Raw genomic sequence first — 16,848 nt, forward strand, 5'->3', positions numbered from 1 at the left:
TGATATCAGAGTTCAAGAAATGTCCAAGAAGGAGTTCATAGTTGAACTGATGTATGAAGTAAAGGATAGTATAAGGAGTGAAATAAAACAAAAATACAGAAATTGAAAGACCATTTCAATAGAGAGTTAAAGATGGTAAACAAAATTAAAAAAACAACAAGCAGAAATCCTCTAAATGAAGAAATCAGTAAACCAAATCATAAATTCAATAGAAAGCATCACCAACAGATTAGACCACTAGGAAGAGAGAAGCTCAGACAATGAAGACAAAATGTATAACCTAGAAAGTAGAGTTGAACATGCAGAGAAGATGGTAAGAAACCATGAGCAGAACATCCAAAAATTATGGAGTAACATGAAAAGACCAAATTTAAGATTTATCAGAATAGATGAAAGAGCAGAAATACAAACCAAAGGAATGCACAATCTTTTCAATGATATAATAATAGAAAATTTCCCAATCCTAAAGAATGGTATGGAAAATCAAATACAAGAGACTTACAGGAGCCCAAATGTACAAATTACAGAAGACCCACACCAAAACACGTAATAATGAGAATGACTAATTAAGAGAATAAAGATGAAATTTTAAAAACTATTTTCTTATATTCCATTAACTTGAATGACAACTGGTGTGAGAAATGTATCTTTAAGCTTATATTTTAAAAGTACTACATACTTAGGAGCTGACATAAACTGTATTTGCAACCTTATCTCTGAGGTTAGGATCATTAAACCACTCCAGTAACTTTTTACCACTTCCATTGGACTAGAAAGAAAAGTCCCAGTAGGTCAACAGGAATTCTTCCATGAAGGTTGGATCTACTATTGAATTCTCTTCCACCAATTGCTTGGTTAACCCTTCTGAGGTTCCTTGTAACAAATAAAATGTTTAATCATGATCCTGATTAAATAGGATTTATTTAATGCCTTGATCTTTACCCTTCAACAAAAAAGCGATCAGGTAAGTAATAAGGATAATAATTCATGCTATAAATAAATCATGACATGCAAAGGTTTTTAGTTACAAGTGATGACTTTCAAAAGATATTATGCTTGACAATGAAAAATGAAACAAACCTGAAGTTGCCATACCTTATACTATTTGAGTCTTTCTTTCCATTAGAAGGAGAGTGGTTCTGGGTCTTACCTTGATGACAATGTGACCCTTCCTTATTCCAGTTCCATCAAGGTCTTGATGTTCTTTGACTATAAGGATCTCTCTTTCCTCTTCAACTTTTTGCATATTCATTTCTGCTTGGTTGAGGACACTACAGTAATCTTGCTGAGTGACGTAGGCAAACTGGAATAGACATCAGTCACATGTTAAAGATAAAGTGCTTGCTGAAGACCTAGCTGCATGGGTAATTCAGTGTTTTAATTATAAAATAGCAACATTTTCCTTGTCTTTCCCATCCTTTCTAAATTAATACAGTAATGAACCTTAATCAGACTTCTCTATTTTTAATGTGTTTCTTCTTTTGTCAATAAAATTTTGAGGTTTAAAACATTTATAGATATTTACATAAAATACTATCAATTTAAAAATCTGAAGATGAAACTAGAAGTTCTCTTTAACATGCTTCTATCACATTAAAAAACATCAGGGTAGAGGAATAGATTCCTAGGATGACAGACAACAAGCATATTTTCGTTATAGTTTAAATCATTATTAATTATACCCTATATTAAGGGTAATTCTTTTTTTAACATAAAAGTATATAAAAATTTATTGTAAAGATTCCTTTTTCCACATTATAATGAAAAGCAAGTTGTATCTAATTGAACATTAGCTTCAAGTCAGACAATCAGTTTAAAATTCTATTATAGCACACAGAAATTACTTTGAGCTTTAAGAATTTAAAGTGTAACAACTTGAATGAAGTTATGAACTGAAAATTTTCAACTTACATAATATGAAAGTGACTCATGTATTAGTCATTCAAATAAAATCATTAAATATTCAATTTAATACTTCAAGATAACTTTGTTTCACCAAACAGCATTTGCATTATAAGAGCAAATTAAAAAGGAAGCATTTTCAAAATGTAAACTACTAGAGCAATTATTTAAAAATAAATATTTCTCACTTCAGTGCTTGGTTCAAAATTAGGGTGTGTGAAGGGTCCAGATGGCTCAACGAACTTCTTTACATGGTTCCAGCAACCTTCCCAGTCTCCAGTGTCCCCACACCCACCATCAACAGCTATTCTGCACAGAACACAGTAAATTCAACTGTAAAGATCAATATGAAAAAGTCACACCTATAACTATTATGGTTTTATGGAATGAAAAGGTAACCACACCAGACCTGCTCAAATAGAATAGGAAATATTCAGTGTGGTTATGTTTAGGCTTTCCAGTTTGTCTTGCTTATTATATTGGTTCATTTAAAACTAAGAATTATATGTTTGTTTCTATTTTTATTTCATCCATTTGATGAAATAGATAAGCCTATTTCTGGGTTCCTAGAGCAGCCCAGGCTCAAACTTAGAATACTGATCACTCCATGAGAAATAGACTTCTCTGCATTTGGCACTTACAAAAGAATTCTGCAAACTTTCTGTCTATGCCTTCAACATTGGATCAGGAGGTATGAGATACCTGGGGGCACTTTCAGAACTGTGATGTTTCCACTATACTATTGCTTATGTACCTTTCTGAGTGAGAATGGTGTGATTTAAAGATCACTTTTGACCAGAGGAACTTTTAGGCATTTTTCTCAGAAAGAAACAGAGGTTCCAATTTTCAAAAAACAAAAGAATCACACTGTCAGGTGATGGTTGTCACTAAACACACACAGAAAAGGTTTTTGAGAGGCAGTATCACATAGAACCTTCCAGGATACTGAATATGGGGCTCCACTAATAAAGATCTATCAACTAAATAATAATAATAATAATAATAATAATAATAATAGAGGCATCTTATGCAGAGCTGGGTTCTGCTGCACAACTAGCACTGTCCCCTTGAGCAGATCCCTTGACAGCCACAGACCTCACCTACAGGTGGTCTAGCTAGCTCTTAGGGGTCGACCACAGAGACCGTGGCACTTGGTCTGGCACACAGTGCGCGCCCGACCTGCAACTGTCACTCCATGCACAAGCTGCTGGGGCAGCAAGGATGGGGTGGCTTGTCACTATGGCCACCGAGCCAGGGCCTCGGACCCTCCCCAGGCGCGCGGAGGTCTTGGGGCTGGCCTGGGAGACCCGGCCCGTGGCCCCTGCCCCAACCGGCTGGCGCGCAGCGCGGGGAGCCGGCCGCGGGCCCCCTGCGCCCCCCAGGCTGAAGCGCAGGCCGGGGTCCCCGCGCGGCGGCGCGACCCCGGCTCGCCCGGCCCGGCCGCTGCGGCTGTGCCCGCGCTGGGGCGGGAGGCGGGGTTCTCCTGAGAGGCCCCAGCCTCCTGGCAGCACTAACTTCTCAGCCAGCAGCTCCTCTACTCTCCTTCTTTTCTTCTCGGGCTCTTCGCCATCCGCCATATTCTAAGGGTAATTCTTGCTCCATCATTATTATCCTGGCTAATTTTTAAATGAAAAAACCTACATGCACATAAAAATCTTGGGAAAAAAATATATCAAAACATTATCAATATTTCTGATCAATGTAACTCACACAGAACTTTCAATTTATTTATTATGGCCTTCTATAGTTTCCATGCTTTCTGCATAGACAGTTTTGAAGTTCTGTTAGTGAATAGAAGCAGCATTTCAGAAGAGAAACAGCATACTATAGTACCAAGTTCCTCCCACTGAGTCAGCTTACATAATCTAACTTTTTTGTTAAGCATTTAGGAGCAAAAAGTTATTACTTCAAAAGACAAGACTTTTGTGTACAAGTAAATGTAAATAGTTGAATTAAAAAATTATAAATACCCAATTTCTATAACACTTACAATTAGTGTACACATATTTGGAAATATATAGCCCTTGGTAACTTAAAAATATCTTTATTTGTTTTTACCGCACAGCAAAATTGCTCCCCAATTTTGATAGAAAATTTACAAAGATTTTATTTCCAGATACTTTTATGTGTTCTTTCTTACATTCATGTTTAAGAGAACATAATGAAATCAACATTTTCTTATTTATATTCTAGAAAAGAAATGTAGCCCAGAGTTAAAGTGAATATTAGCAGATAGATGTATGAAAAAAGTTTGAATTTGAAATCCTTAGTTTCTAGATAAATATTTTGGCATTTCATATATAACAACCTCAAACACCATGCAAAAAAGAAAAAAAATGAAACTGAATTTCTAATGTGATTATACAGAACTAGTATCTAAAAAATGATTATTAATTGAAAATATTTATTCTTTTATTAGGAACATATTTTCGATTAAAAACCTATAGATCTAATATAAAATTTAAAGTGCTTTGAAGAGAGTTAAAATTTGTGAATTATTTTAGTGAGGATTTAGGTTTTTGAGGCAGCTATAAGCACACGGCAGCGCTCTATGAACTTAGCATCCTAATATGAAATAAAAATTCAAACTAAGACTTCCCTCTCAGTGATCAGCAGCAAGGGATTGGGGTGTACCAATTTAATGGTAAAGAGCTTGCCTAGCTTGTGGAAAACAGTGGGTACTATCCCAAGAGTTGCACAAAGACAAATAAACCAACACGGGTGAATAGCAGTTCATGCTACAGTGTTATTTCTCTTTGCATACAAGACTCATAATTTAAGTTGAAAAATTACAGATGATCAAACAACAAGTAAAATTATACTTCCATCAACATGTTATATAGTTCACTTGCAACTTATGCATGACAACTTGCTTTCTCATCCAAAATGACTTTTTAATTTTAATGGTCCCAAGGAAACATGATTCTAATGGAGATTTACCTTAAGAAGTTAGGTATCGCATGAGAAGAAGACTACCACTAAATAGGGAAGAGAGGTGGGAGGGAAAAAGAGGGAGAAGGGGAGTTGCACAGAAAATGGAAAGAGAACCTCATTGTTATACAGAATACATATATGATGTTGTAATGAGAAAAAGAAAAAAAAGTGTGTCACATTAGATTGGATAGAGAGAAAGAATGGAAGAGGAGAGGAGGAGTAGGGAGGATAGGAAGGGCAGCAGAATAGAATAGACAATAATGATTGATGTATGTACATTCCATGTATGTATTATATATCAAAATGCATTATACTGTCATCTATGACTAAAAAATTAAATAAAAATTTTTAAAAAGAAGTTAGGTATAGTTAAACTGTCTGTATTCTGCAAGGAAAATTCACACCTGATTGTTCAAATTATATATCCAAGTGCTTGCTCCCCATGGAAGGGTGAAGGGCAGGCAGTAGAGAGGGCAAAAAGAGAGAAAAATAGAAGAGGAAGAGGGGGAGAAGAGGACAAAGGGGGAGGGAAAAGGAAAAAAGGAGTTGTATGTGGAGTTAGAAAGCTGTTGGGAGCTGTGACTAAAGTGATGTTTCTTCTGCCAACGCTCTCTGAGAAAGTGCCAAAGAACACTGCAGGGTTGCTCTGGTGATGTCCTGTACACAAGGAGGTTCTATACTGGCCATGGAATTATCAGTTCTTAAAGTTCAGACACCAACTGCCTATGAGTAGAGAATTACGGATTCAAGCTGATAATTATATTTGGGTTATTAATCTTCAACCTTTATTCTGGGTGCTTTTAAAGCAAGTTTATCACAAGAAATCTTTTTGATGAAAAAACCTGTATAATAAAAGTACTGAGATGGTTCTTGGTCACTAAATCTCTACCAGAGTGTAATGTCAGGGATGAGCAGGTGGGTTGGTAGATGTCCAATCTATCTGATTTGGGTATCCCTAATTTAACATGTTCCTTTTCCATGGAGTAGAGCAGAAGATATAGTTTTATCCTGCAGGAACTCAACCTTTGGCCCTCTACATACTTCTGGGAACTGCATGTTAGGAGTTACAGGAGTCTATTGAGAGTTATGAATGGACGCCTACCTTGCCATCACTTTGGATTTCCTACCAATTTTTTGTTCGGTAAATCTCTCCTTTAACATAACACCTACCTACCCTTACATTCCCAGAACTACAAGATAACTACTTAATGGTACCTCACATGACTTACATATTCTGTAATATTCAGTCACATAACATTTTTATCAAATAATCTAAAACATTTACATGCCTGTTAAATCATTTAGGTCATATGGTTACATTTCCAATGAAAGTAGTTTTTCTAACTACATGTACTGATGTACTTGCGGAAAACACACACATGAAATAACTTTTATTTGGCCTCATACTGAGGTATGAACTCCAACTCAAATATTATTGGAATCCTGAAACAGAGAAGAAAGGATTCAGGGAGAAATTAGTAAAAGATAATAGGATGGAGAAAACCATAATGCTTTTCTATCTTGTCTTGACTCAGTTTGTTTTCATTATTTTTATGAAATACAATTTCATTGCTGAAATATCACACATAATCCTTCATAAATGTAAATTCTCATATCAAATAAAGATTCTGGAATTTACCCCTTTTGTTTTCCTTTATTATATTAATTAATTGACAAATGACTATATTTAGAATGATTTTCTGACTTTACACATTTTAAACACTGAATTTTTTAACATTTATTTTTTAGTTATAGGTGGACACAATACCATTATTTTATTTTTATGTGGTGCTGAAGATCAAACACTGTAACTCACACATGCCAGGCAAGCCCTCTATTTCTGAGCCACAAGCCCAGGCCTAAAATTTTGAATTTATACTCTCCTTTTTTCCCCTCTAAGATACTTTCTCAAGTGATAATCTGGCAAAACTATTTTGATTCTGTAGGTGACTTTATTTTATGTATAGATAATTTTTCCCATTTTAGTTAAGCACAATGTTTAAAATAAAAATTTAAATGGATAAAACAACTGTACATTGATCTGACACTATAAAAATTCAATATGACTTAGGTACAGTGGCATATGTCTGTAATTCTTACTCAGGGAACCAAGGCAGGAAGAGTCTAAGTTCAAGATTAGCCTGGGAAATTTAGCAAGACTCTGCCTCAAAAGTGAAAAAAAAATGCAGAGGCATTCAGCAAAGATATTCAAATATCTTATTTCAGAATAAACTACATTCAAATGTCATGCAAAATGCAGTCTAATAAATATAATGAGGTCTTAACATTAAATCAAATATTGTCAAATCAAGTATTGTCTTATTCACAATTTTTTAGAAGACAATACATAAATTATAAAACATTTTAGAGTGAAAGCATTTTAAATTTTTCCTAACACAAAGTTTCTTTTAAATTATCTAATTAAATTTCATGTTTGTTCACATATTTTCTCTAGCTTATTTTTAAATGCTTTTGAATAAAGAATATTAACATACTATAAATATGGATACCACTTCTCTTTTGCTACCAAGTATTTTCTTTGTATTTCTCTTTTGCTACCAAGTATTTTCTTTGTACTAGCAATTATTTTTACTAGCAAGTTGTTCTATTGATTTATACTGTAATTAACTTCCATATCTTTTCTGAATTCAATGTTTTATATGAATTTAAATATCATTGCATAACTGTAAAATGTTAACTTTAATTATCTACTTATGATTTTGTCCCAATATGATTTTACTGTCATGTTTTCAATGAACAGGTGATAACTAATAATTTCTGATGAAATTCTTAAAGTATCATATTTACAGAACACCCTTTGCAATACAAAATAAATAGTTCTATGCATTCCAAGTACATAAGAGAGAGATTTACAATAAATTTCTAGGAGAAAAAGACTAAAAGTAATAGTTCTACATTAAAATTTATTTAAAGATAACATATTAATATAGGCAGAAAAATATCAAACTGAATCAAGTGTTCTCTGGGGTTGTAGCTTAGTGGTAGAGTACTTGTGAGGCACTGGGTTAGGTTCACCACCACATACAAATAAATAAATAAGCAGAAAGTTCTATCAACAACTAAAAATATATATTTATAAATAATCATGAAATATTGACTTTATGTCTTTTGCCAGTAAGTGGATGAATCTGGAAACTATTATGCTCCATGAAGAAAGCCAATCCACCCAACATGGTCAATCTATAATCGTCTCAATAATATGTGTCTGGGTCGAGTACAAACATGCATTGTATTTTATCTTATTGATATTATATACATACAATCCATTAAATGCTTACATATAGTGAGAATCTCACTGGCCCTTTTACTGAAGAAGGCTCCTGACCTTCCATGGAGGGGGACTGAGCCCTCTCAGGACCCCATTTTCCTCCCCTACTACACCATCAGCTGTGGGGAAGGACAGGTTAGGTGGAGTTCAGATGGGACCCTTAAGCAAGGAAAGAAAAGAGCTACTTGTTATAAGCTGGCCTGGGGTGAAGGGGGCGCTGCGCAGACAGGTGGGTTGTTGGGCTTCCAGACTGTAGTGGACCCTGCCTGGTTCTCCAACCTTTCAGGACAAGCAGCTCCAGGGTGAGGCTCTAGTCCCACGTTCACTTTCTGTTCTCTGCTTTTCAGGTCTGACCTCTAAGCCCCTGGAGATCCCCACCCAGTTGCCCTTCTGAGGCTCCAAGGTCCTGTCCCTATTACCCCACCCGGGTGCCTGAATGCCGCTCAACCATGGTGCCTTGAGACCCCCCACCTGGAAACCCAGGGCCAGGATGGGGTGAGAAGAAGGAGAAAGCTGTGATCTGAACGACCTCTGCCCTGGGCACCACAAGTATAGTCAAAGCTGGACTGGTCCTTCTGCCCTCCTGCAAACCATCAGTGGATTTCCCACTCCATGCGGACCTGAGAACTGCCCTGCAGGGGGTGTATAGGGGACTGCATGTCCCAGAGCTGTTGGATGGGGTGGCTCAGAAGCCTGAGGCCTGGGCACCTGGAGCTGGGCTTCAAAGGTAAGAGGCCAAATCTGCATTTTTTTTACCTGCCCATTCTCTCTCTTACCAATATGGAAGCACTTTTCCAGAGGCCTTCCATCACTTTGCTTGCCTAAGGGATCCAAAGGCTGCAGTAATTTTTTTTTGTCTTTATGTAGAGTGGTGGTTGCTGTGTTCTTTAGTCTGAACCTGGAATCTGGGCTCGGAGGATCCTCCTTCCTCTGTTACTGAAGGGTCCATTTTCCTCCCCTCTGCAGAGAATTGAAGAACAGGACACAAATAATTAAACAAACAAATAAACAAAAACCCAGCAAGTTTATTGCAAGAGCAAAAGGTAACAAAGTAATAAATGTCTCCCAAGAGAAGGGGAGTCAACAGGAAATACTGACTGGTTCTTTTTGTAAATATCTTTTAGCTGTAATTGGAAAAAATAACTTTATTTTTTAATTTATTTTTGTGGTTCTGAGGGTTAAACCCAGGGCCCCACATGTGATAGGCACCACTGAACCACAACCACAGACCCCTGACTGGTTCTTTCCATAAGCTTTGGATCTTCCTCCTCCTTCTATCTCCTACCCCTCCACACCCCCCTTATAACTCACTGGATTACCCCATGTGTATGCATCTTAGTCTTTCTGTTGGACCCCCAAGCATTGGAGTCTGCAGTGGGAGTGGGACTGGTATAGGCTGGGAAAACACCTCCTTTCTCCTAGAGGATACAATTTGTCCCATGGCTGCATTACAGCCCCATCCACAATAGCAGCCAGCAAAGCCATCTTGGGTTAGGCATGGGCAGCAGGGGCTGTGTGGGAGGGGGTGAGGACAGTGGTGAAGTAAGGAGGTTTACTGAGTTTTCTGGAAGCTGAGGGCCTTGCTCAGTTTGGTCACTCTATGCCAAAGAGGCTTTCACCTCAGCCTTTCTAATTCTCTGTAACCACCCCAATAGGCTCTCCTGCTGGTCACATTCATGCTATCTGGTGGCACCTTGATGGGTATGCATAAGTGCACATGCTGACATTCAGGGAGGGCAGGGCAGTCATGGCAGCCTCCTTGTGCACACACACCTGTGTGAAGAGGTGATGTCAGATGTCTGTATCATCCCTTCATTTCTGGGGACCTGGGATGAGCTCACCTTCCACAGTGTGAATTCTGCTGCTAAGAAGCCTTCTGTACCTACATGTGTTGGCCAAAGTCTCAGGCTGGATTAGGAGGACCTTGAGGGCAGATGGGCAGCAATTTAGGGGACTGCTATAGCAGTCATGTGACTGTATAAATTGCAATCTGCCTTCTACATTCTGTATAGAAGCAAAGGTTCCCAGGTTATCAATCCTCATTACCATCTCTGGCCACTCAGCTCCCAGTCCTTCTCCTTCCCCTCCTGTGAGGCCAGCCTGTCACAGGTCAGCTGTGCTGTGTCTCTGGTAGTCAGGATTTGGGTCCTGCTGGAGTTAAGGGTTTCCTGAGACATAGCTCACAACTCTTCTGTACATCCTTTTCTGCTGGACTGGCCTCTGGGCCTGGCTGGACCTTGATGCAGGTATCAGAGTATAGAAGGAGGCCCAAGCTCTATAGGTGGAGGTGCCAAAGACCCTGATAGTGAGAGCTGTGTGATGGCCTCCTTTCCACGATAGATTTGCCTCCTCCTGGGCTCAAGGAGGCCCAGGAGGCATGGGTGTACATGTCAAAGCCAAAGGCTTCTCAGAAAATACCCTTTATTGCTACTCTGGGGTGAGGTTGCCATCTGCATGGGTGAAGTTGGTGATTGAACTCAGTGCCTTGTACATGCCAGGCAAGCACTCTACCACTGAGACAAAATTTTGGCCCAATTTTCTTTCAGAAGCTTATAACCTTTTAACAATTTTCATCATTGACACTCAGATCATCCACACACCCAAATATAATATGTGAACACTTCCTTGTCTGAAATCCACATTCCAATTCTCTGATGTTTCATGGTACTGCCAATAATTATATGTCCTATCTTGGCCTCAATTAAAATAAAATTGTGCTGCATACCTCTATAGCCCATGTCCCTCTTTGTTTTAAAAGCATAGGACTTGTTGGTCCTTAACATCCCTGTAGATTAGCCTGTTTCATAATAAGTAACCCCTGTATAAACTTACCACATATTCAATATCAACCTGTATATTAATAGGGAAAGGAGTGTTGAGTTAAATTCTAGCTGGTGTTTGCCTTTGATGTAAACTGAAACAAGGTTCCTTAGATCCTGAAATGGAAACCCTGAGATGACACAGATACATGAGCATGTTCTGTTTGTGTTATACTATGTAATAGTAGGGCTGGATTTTATATGCATACACTACAATTCCTGTGTTTTAAAATAATTGTTACTTCTCAAGTGTGATAAGCATAAGGAATGTTGTAAGAGTCATGTGATCTTGTGCAGGTGTTTTGGATTTGAAGTCAGATACAGCTCATCTTTAGTCCCAATCCACCTGCATATGAGTTGTGAGAATTTGTCCACAGGAGAAAACAGATATTATAGCCTGGCCATTTGGTCTAAGCCCAAATTACCCAAAAAAGTTTGTATTTCATGTATGTATTTGTGTTTTACAAAAACCATCTCAGCAAACACAATAATTAAAAAAACATTTACCTACAGAGATTTGTACAATTTGAATTTTTCATTTTTGTCAAGCTCCAATAATATTTGATAATACCATTTATGATGCTTTCATGAACAAAATTATATTACAAAATAGGTGTATGCCACTCTACCCTAATAAAAATGGACACGATTCATATATCATTATTTAAATGTTTATCTACTTTTACCTCTCAGTATATCCTAAAAGTATTATACTAAATCAAGCTTAAAAAATAATGCACACAAATCCAGTGGAGCTTTGAGACTCAAATGATCCTCCTGTCTCAGTCTCCCCAAAAGCTGGGACCACAGGTGTGCCCCCTGATTTTGAGGATCCTTCACACACACACACACACACACACACACACACACAAACCTTTTCAAAATATTATCTAATTCTGTGCATAAGTATATACAGCATTAAGTGATCAGGCAACATTGATTTGATAGAAACAGTAGTGGCTCAGTTTTTTAAAAAAAATTTAAAACTTGAGTAGGTCATACCTGTAATCCCATTACAAAACCTTTTTCTGACAAAGAACTATATCCAGTCCTACTAAATATACTTCCACAACTCAGTAATAGTAGGACAACTCAACAAATAATAGACATGATCCAAATCTATTCTTCACAAAAAAAGAATGACTGGCCAATAAAAGACAGTCAAATGTTGTCTAATTCATTAGTCAATATGGAAGTAAAACCCTAAGCTACAATGAGATACCACTATATACTCAGCAGAAATGGCTAAGGTATGAAGACTAACATCACTAAACAATGTGAAGATATGCAGCAATTGGAACTCTCATATATTGCTCATGAGAATGTTCCGAATTTTTGACAGTTTCTTTTAAAACAAAACAGAGATCTACCTTATGTGGTAGCCATTCCACTCTTTGAGTTATTTACCTAAGTGAAATATACATATATATGTGTGTACACACACACATATACACATACACAAACATATTTTTCCCCAATACATCTAGTAAGATAAAGTTCAAAGCCTGGAAAATGCTCACATGTCCTTCAATAGAAAAAATAAATGCACTATGATATATTCATAAAACGAATACTACTGCAGTAATAAAATAGAAAATCAAAACAAAACACTGATTCAAGCAACATGGATGAACCTCAAAAGCATATTGATTCAGACACAGAGTGTAAGATCCTATAACTTTCTTACTCATCCTAATAAGACTCACATCCATAATAAGAATGAAGTAATTCAGACTAGAAGACGGCACCAGAAGATCTCAGAAATGAATATCTCCTAAATTAACAAGTGAGTTACAACTCCTGAACAGAAAGTAGGTGGAATGTAGCCTTTGAATTGTATCTTTAAAGAAAACCCTATTCCTCCTGATGGGCAGAATCAACAGCCTCTGGAACAAGAGTCCCGTTAAGGCTCAATGGTAGAATACTTATTAGCATGTGTGAGGCATTGGGTTTGATTGTCAGCACAGCATATAAATAAACAAAATAAGGATCCAATGACAACTAATTTTTTAAAAAGAATCAATTTATACAAAATTCTAAAAAGACAAAGTAAAACACTCAATTGTAGGATAAAACAGAATACTGCCTTTAATCAGTGGGGAAAAATCAATTAGAAGGGACACAATGGAACTTTCTCAGGTGTGGTTTAACATTCTTTGTCTTGAATGCAGTTTAGATTACAATGATTTATTGAAATTCAACCACATTTGACTTAAAATGCATTTCATTGTATGAACTTTTCAGAAAAAATGAATAATAAACACTGAAATATAAATGATATACAAATAAGTGTATGCATGTGTGCCTACACACCAATATGCCAGAGCAGTGACACTCAAACAGCAATGAACTCATATAGAACCCAGATTCAGGATTCTAAATGCTAGGCCCACATTAAAAGGAACCAGAGTTTTTAGAGAAACAACTAATACCAGAGTTAGAACAGCCAATAAAGAGTACATTGAACCTGAAATATCTACTGTCAAAAGAAAGTACTCCATAAAGGCAAATACCACATATTCTCATTTACATGTGAAATGAAAAATAATTAAATTAATAGAAGCATAGTGTAGAATGGTGTTACCAGACGCTATGGCATGGGAGACATGGGAAGAAAATGGTCAAAGCGTACAATATCTCAATCAGACAGAAGAAATAGATTTTTCTGTTTTTTGAGAACTATTGCACACTATGGTAAATAAAGAATAATATGCTATACATTTCAAAATTACTAAAAGAATAAATTTCAAATGTTCTCACTACAAAAATACTCTGGTATTAAAGATGATGTATATGTTAGTAAGCTTATTTCACACTGTGTATATAAACTATAACATCACCTTATACATCATAAATATATATACAACTAAAAATTTGGCAATTTATACTTTAAAAAATAAACAAAGGGGAAAGTAAAGTGTTCAAACAATCGCCCAAATTGAGAAGCCAACTTAGATTTCCTACTAATCATATCTGGCACAACTTGAAAACCTAAATAATGAAATAATGGGTTACAGCCCACTGAATAAAATAAATTTCAAGAAGTCTATATTAAAATAAATGTGAGTAAATTTAAAGCACGACAATGATTAAGATATAGAGTCCCCAAATACCCTACAAGTCATTCATTAATCACAAAATGGAAAAGAGTAACTCACAAATGAAAGGCCTAGCAGACAACTCCTTAATCAAGTATTTAAAATGAGCATAACCACTAAAAAAACAAATTGAGTACTATATACCATGCTACATAATAGGACTAAAGCACTGATCAAGAATTAGGTTATGGTTCTGGTTTTTCTTCTAACCTAGCCTGAAGAACTAAATATAAACCTGTATATGAGGATGATTAGTCAAAACTACCTACACTTAAATACTATTGGCTACCCCAAAGTAGTAATGGGCAGACCCAAGGCCGCTGCTGTGCAGAGATCCCCAGGTGAAGCCACCGTCACCATGTCTGATCAGGAGGCAAAACCTTCAACTGAGGATTTGGGGGATAAGAAAGAAAAAGAATACATTAAACTCAAAGTAATTGGACAGGATAGCAGTGAGATTCACTTTAAAGTGAAAATGACAACACATCTCAAGAAACTCAAAGAATCATATTGTCAAAGACAGGGAGTTCCAATGAATTCACTCAGGTTTCTCTTTGAAGGTCAGAGAATTGCAATTGCTGATAATCATACTCCAAAAGAACTGGGAATGGAGGAAGAAGATGTGATTGAAGTTTATCAGGAACAAACAGGGGGTCATTCAACGGTTTAGATATTCTTTTATTTTTTTTCTTTTCCCTCAATCCTTTTTTATTTTTAAAAATAGTTCTTTTGTAATGTGGTGTTCAAATGGAATTGAGAACTGGCACCCATCTCTTTAAAACATCTGGTAATTTGAATTCTAGTGCTCATTATTCATTATTGTTTGTTTTCATTGTGCTGATTTTTTGGTGATCAAACCTCAGCTCCCTTCATATTGCCCTCTCATTTTAAAAAATTACACGTGTATACAGAGAGACCACCTTTTTCAGGACTGTGCATTTTCAGGCTTTTGGTGGTAAATAAGATCGACCAATGTCAGTGTCTATATAATGACTTTCCAGTTAGCCCTGAAGTTCTAGCATGTGACTGTTTCACTCCTGGACTGTGACTTCCAGTGGGAGATGGAAGTTTTTCAGAGAACTGAACTGTGGGAAAATGACCTTTCCTTAACCTGATGCTACTTTTAAAATCTGAGGGTCTGGACCAAAAGAGGAGGAATATCAGCTTTGGAGTCAAGATTAACAGACATAGTGAGAGTAACGACTAACTCCAAAGATGGCTTCACTGAAGAGAAAGCATTTTAAGATTTAAAAAAAAAAAAAAAATCTTGTCAGAAGATTCCGGAAAAGTTCTAATTTTCATTATCAGTTAATAAAGTTATTCATGCAGAAGTGTGTACAACAGAACACTGCTCCTTTGATTTTATTTGTACTTTTGGCCTCGGATATGGGTTTTAAATGGACATTGTCTGTACCAGCTTCATTAAAATAAACAATATTTGTAAAAACCTAACTAATGTTTATTTTATTTTAATTGTATAGGAAAGAAAATGCCTAAAATAAGGTTTTCTTGCATAATACTGGAAATTATTTGCACATCATACAAATATTTCTTCAGTACTGTATAGTGATAATTTTAATGACTTTGAAGCACTGGAAGTTATTGAAGTGCCTTCTGAATCAAAGATTTAATTAAGGCTAAAATATCTCTTTAAAAACTCAGTGATTTGTTTTTTAAAAGTTTGAAATTTCTGTATGGTGCATATATATAATAGTTACCCAATCATGTTGAACAAGTGGGCACGCCAAAAGTTCTGAAATTGATTTATATTGATAATTTTAGTGTTCCCTTTAACTCTGCTTAGTTAAGGTTTGGTATATTCTGTTTATATTTTCCTTTTATTTCTTTATATATTAAATCTATAAAACTGTGTGTAAAATTAAAATACCATATTAGTTTGTTCATTTCAAAAAAAAAAGTAGTAATGGGCATATATTGCTTCATACTGCCAACAACATAGACCTACCTGGTGGCTGCACTCACACTTCTTCATGATAGAAGCAGTATGTACTATCTAAGCATTTCCTCCTTCATCTTTAATTCAGGTCAGAGTTCATTATCACCACACAGCCCACTTTCAAATTCATTCCCTCTCCTTACAAAATTGGACTACATATGGAAGAAGGTCAGTTTACTACTTGAGAACCTGGTGCACTAGTGAGATGACAATCACTCCACCCAGTGTTTCAAAAAGCCATGACTTGATATGTGCAATAAGGGAGTCAATGTCTACTTTTAAGAATCAGGAAATTAGAAAATCTGAAATTCTGAATGCATATGAGAAAACATCCTAAGAATGCCCCTCAAACTGGAAAGATCACTTTGGATAAACTGTCCCCTTTTCTGCTCTTGAAGGCGATTCCAGGTTGGAAATCACAGCCAGAGAAGAAACTCACCACATTTCATGACGGGAATCTTGTGTGAAGGCCGCACATCCCTTCCTGGAAGCCACAGGCCTGGAGAACCACGTCCGGAACTGTACAGCGAGCGTGATGACTGACACTTCACCCTCTGAAACATCCCCACTAGGGACAAGGAAGGAAAGGCAAGCCTCCTGAACGAGAGGACCACCCGGAGAGGCCACCCGCTTGGGGGACACCCCAATCACTCATCCAAAGCACTTCCCATCCCGCGGGAGCTGTCAGCCCCTTGGCACCGCAGCCTCTCTGCCTCCCTGGCCACCCTCTGCTTCCCGCTCAGCCTGCCATCATGGGCCCAGGCAGGCGCAGTACCAGAGAGGACAGCCCGCTCTTTGCTGAGCGCCTTCCAGGCCTGACTTCCTGCAGGCGTCCGCGTCCTTCTCCCA

The 16,848-nt window shown here is 37.0% G+C and overlaps 1 pseudogene; it reads left to right on the forward strand.

The window, feature by feature from the left end:
- The first annotated feature begins 14,394 nt into the window (after positions 1 to 14,394).
- LOC143389291 (small ubiquitin-related modifier 1 pseudogene) lies at positions 14,395 to 14,735 on the forward strand (annotated as a pseudogene).
- Positions 14,736 to 16,848: the final 2,113 nt, after the last annotated feature.

Source organism: Callospermophilus lateralis, unplaced genomic scaffold, assembly GCF_048772815.1.
Source record: "Callospermophilus lateralis isolate mCalLat2 unplaced genomic scaffold, mCalLat2.hap1 Scaffold_169, whole genome shotgun sequence".
NCBI lineage: Eukaryota > Metazoa > Chordata > Mammalia > Rodentia > Sciuridae > Callospermophilus > Callospermophilus lateralis.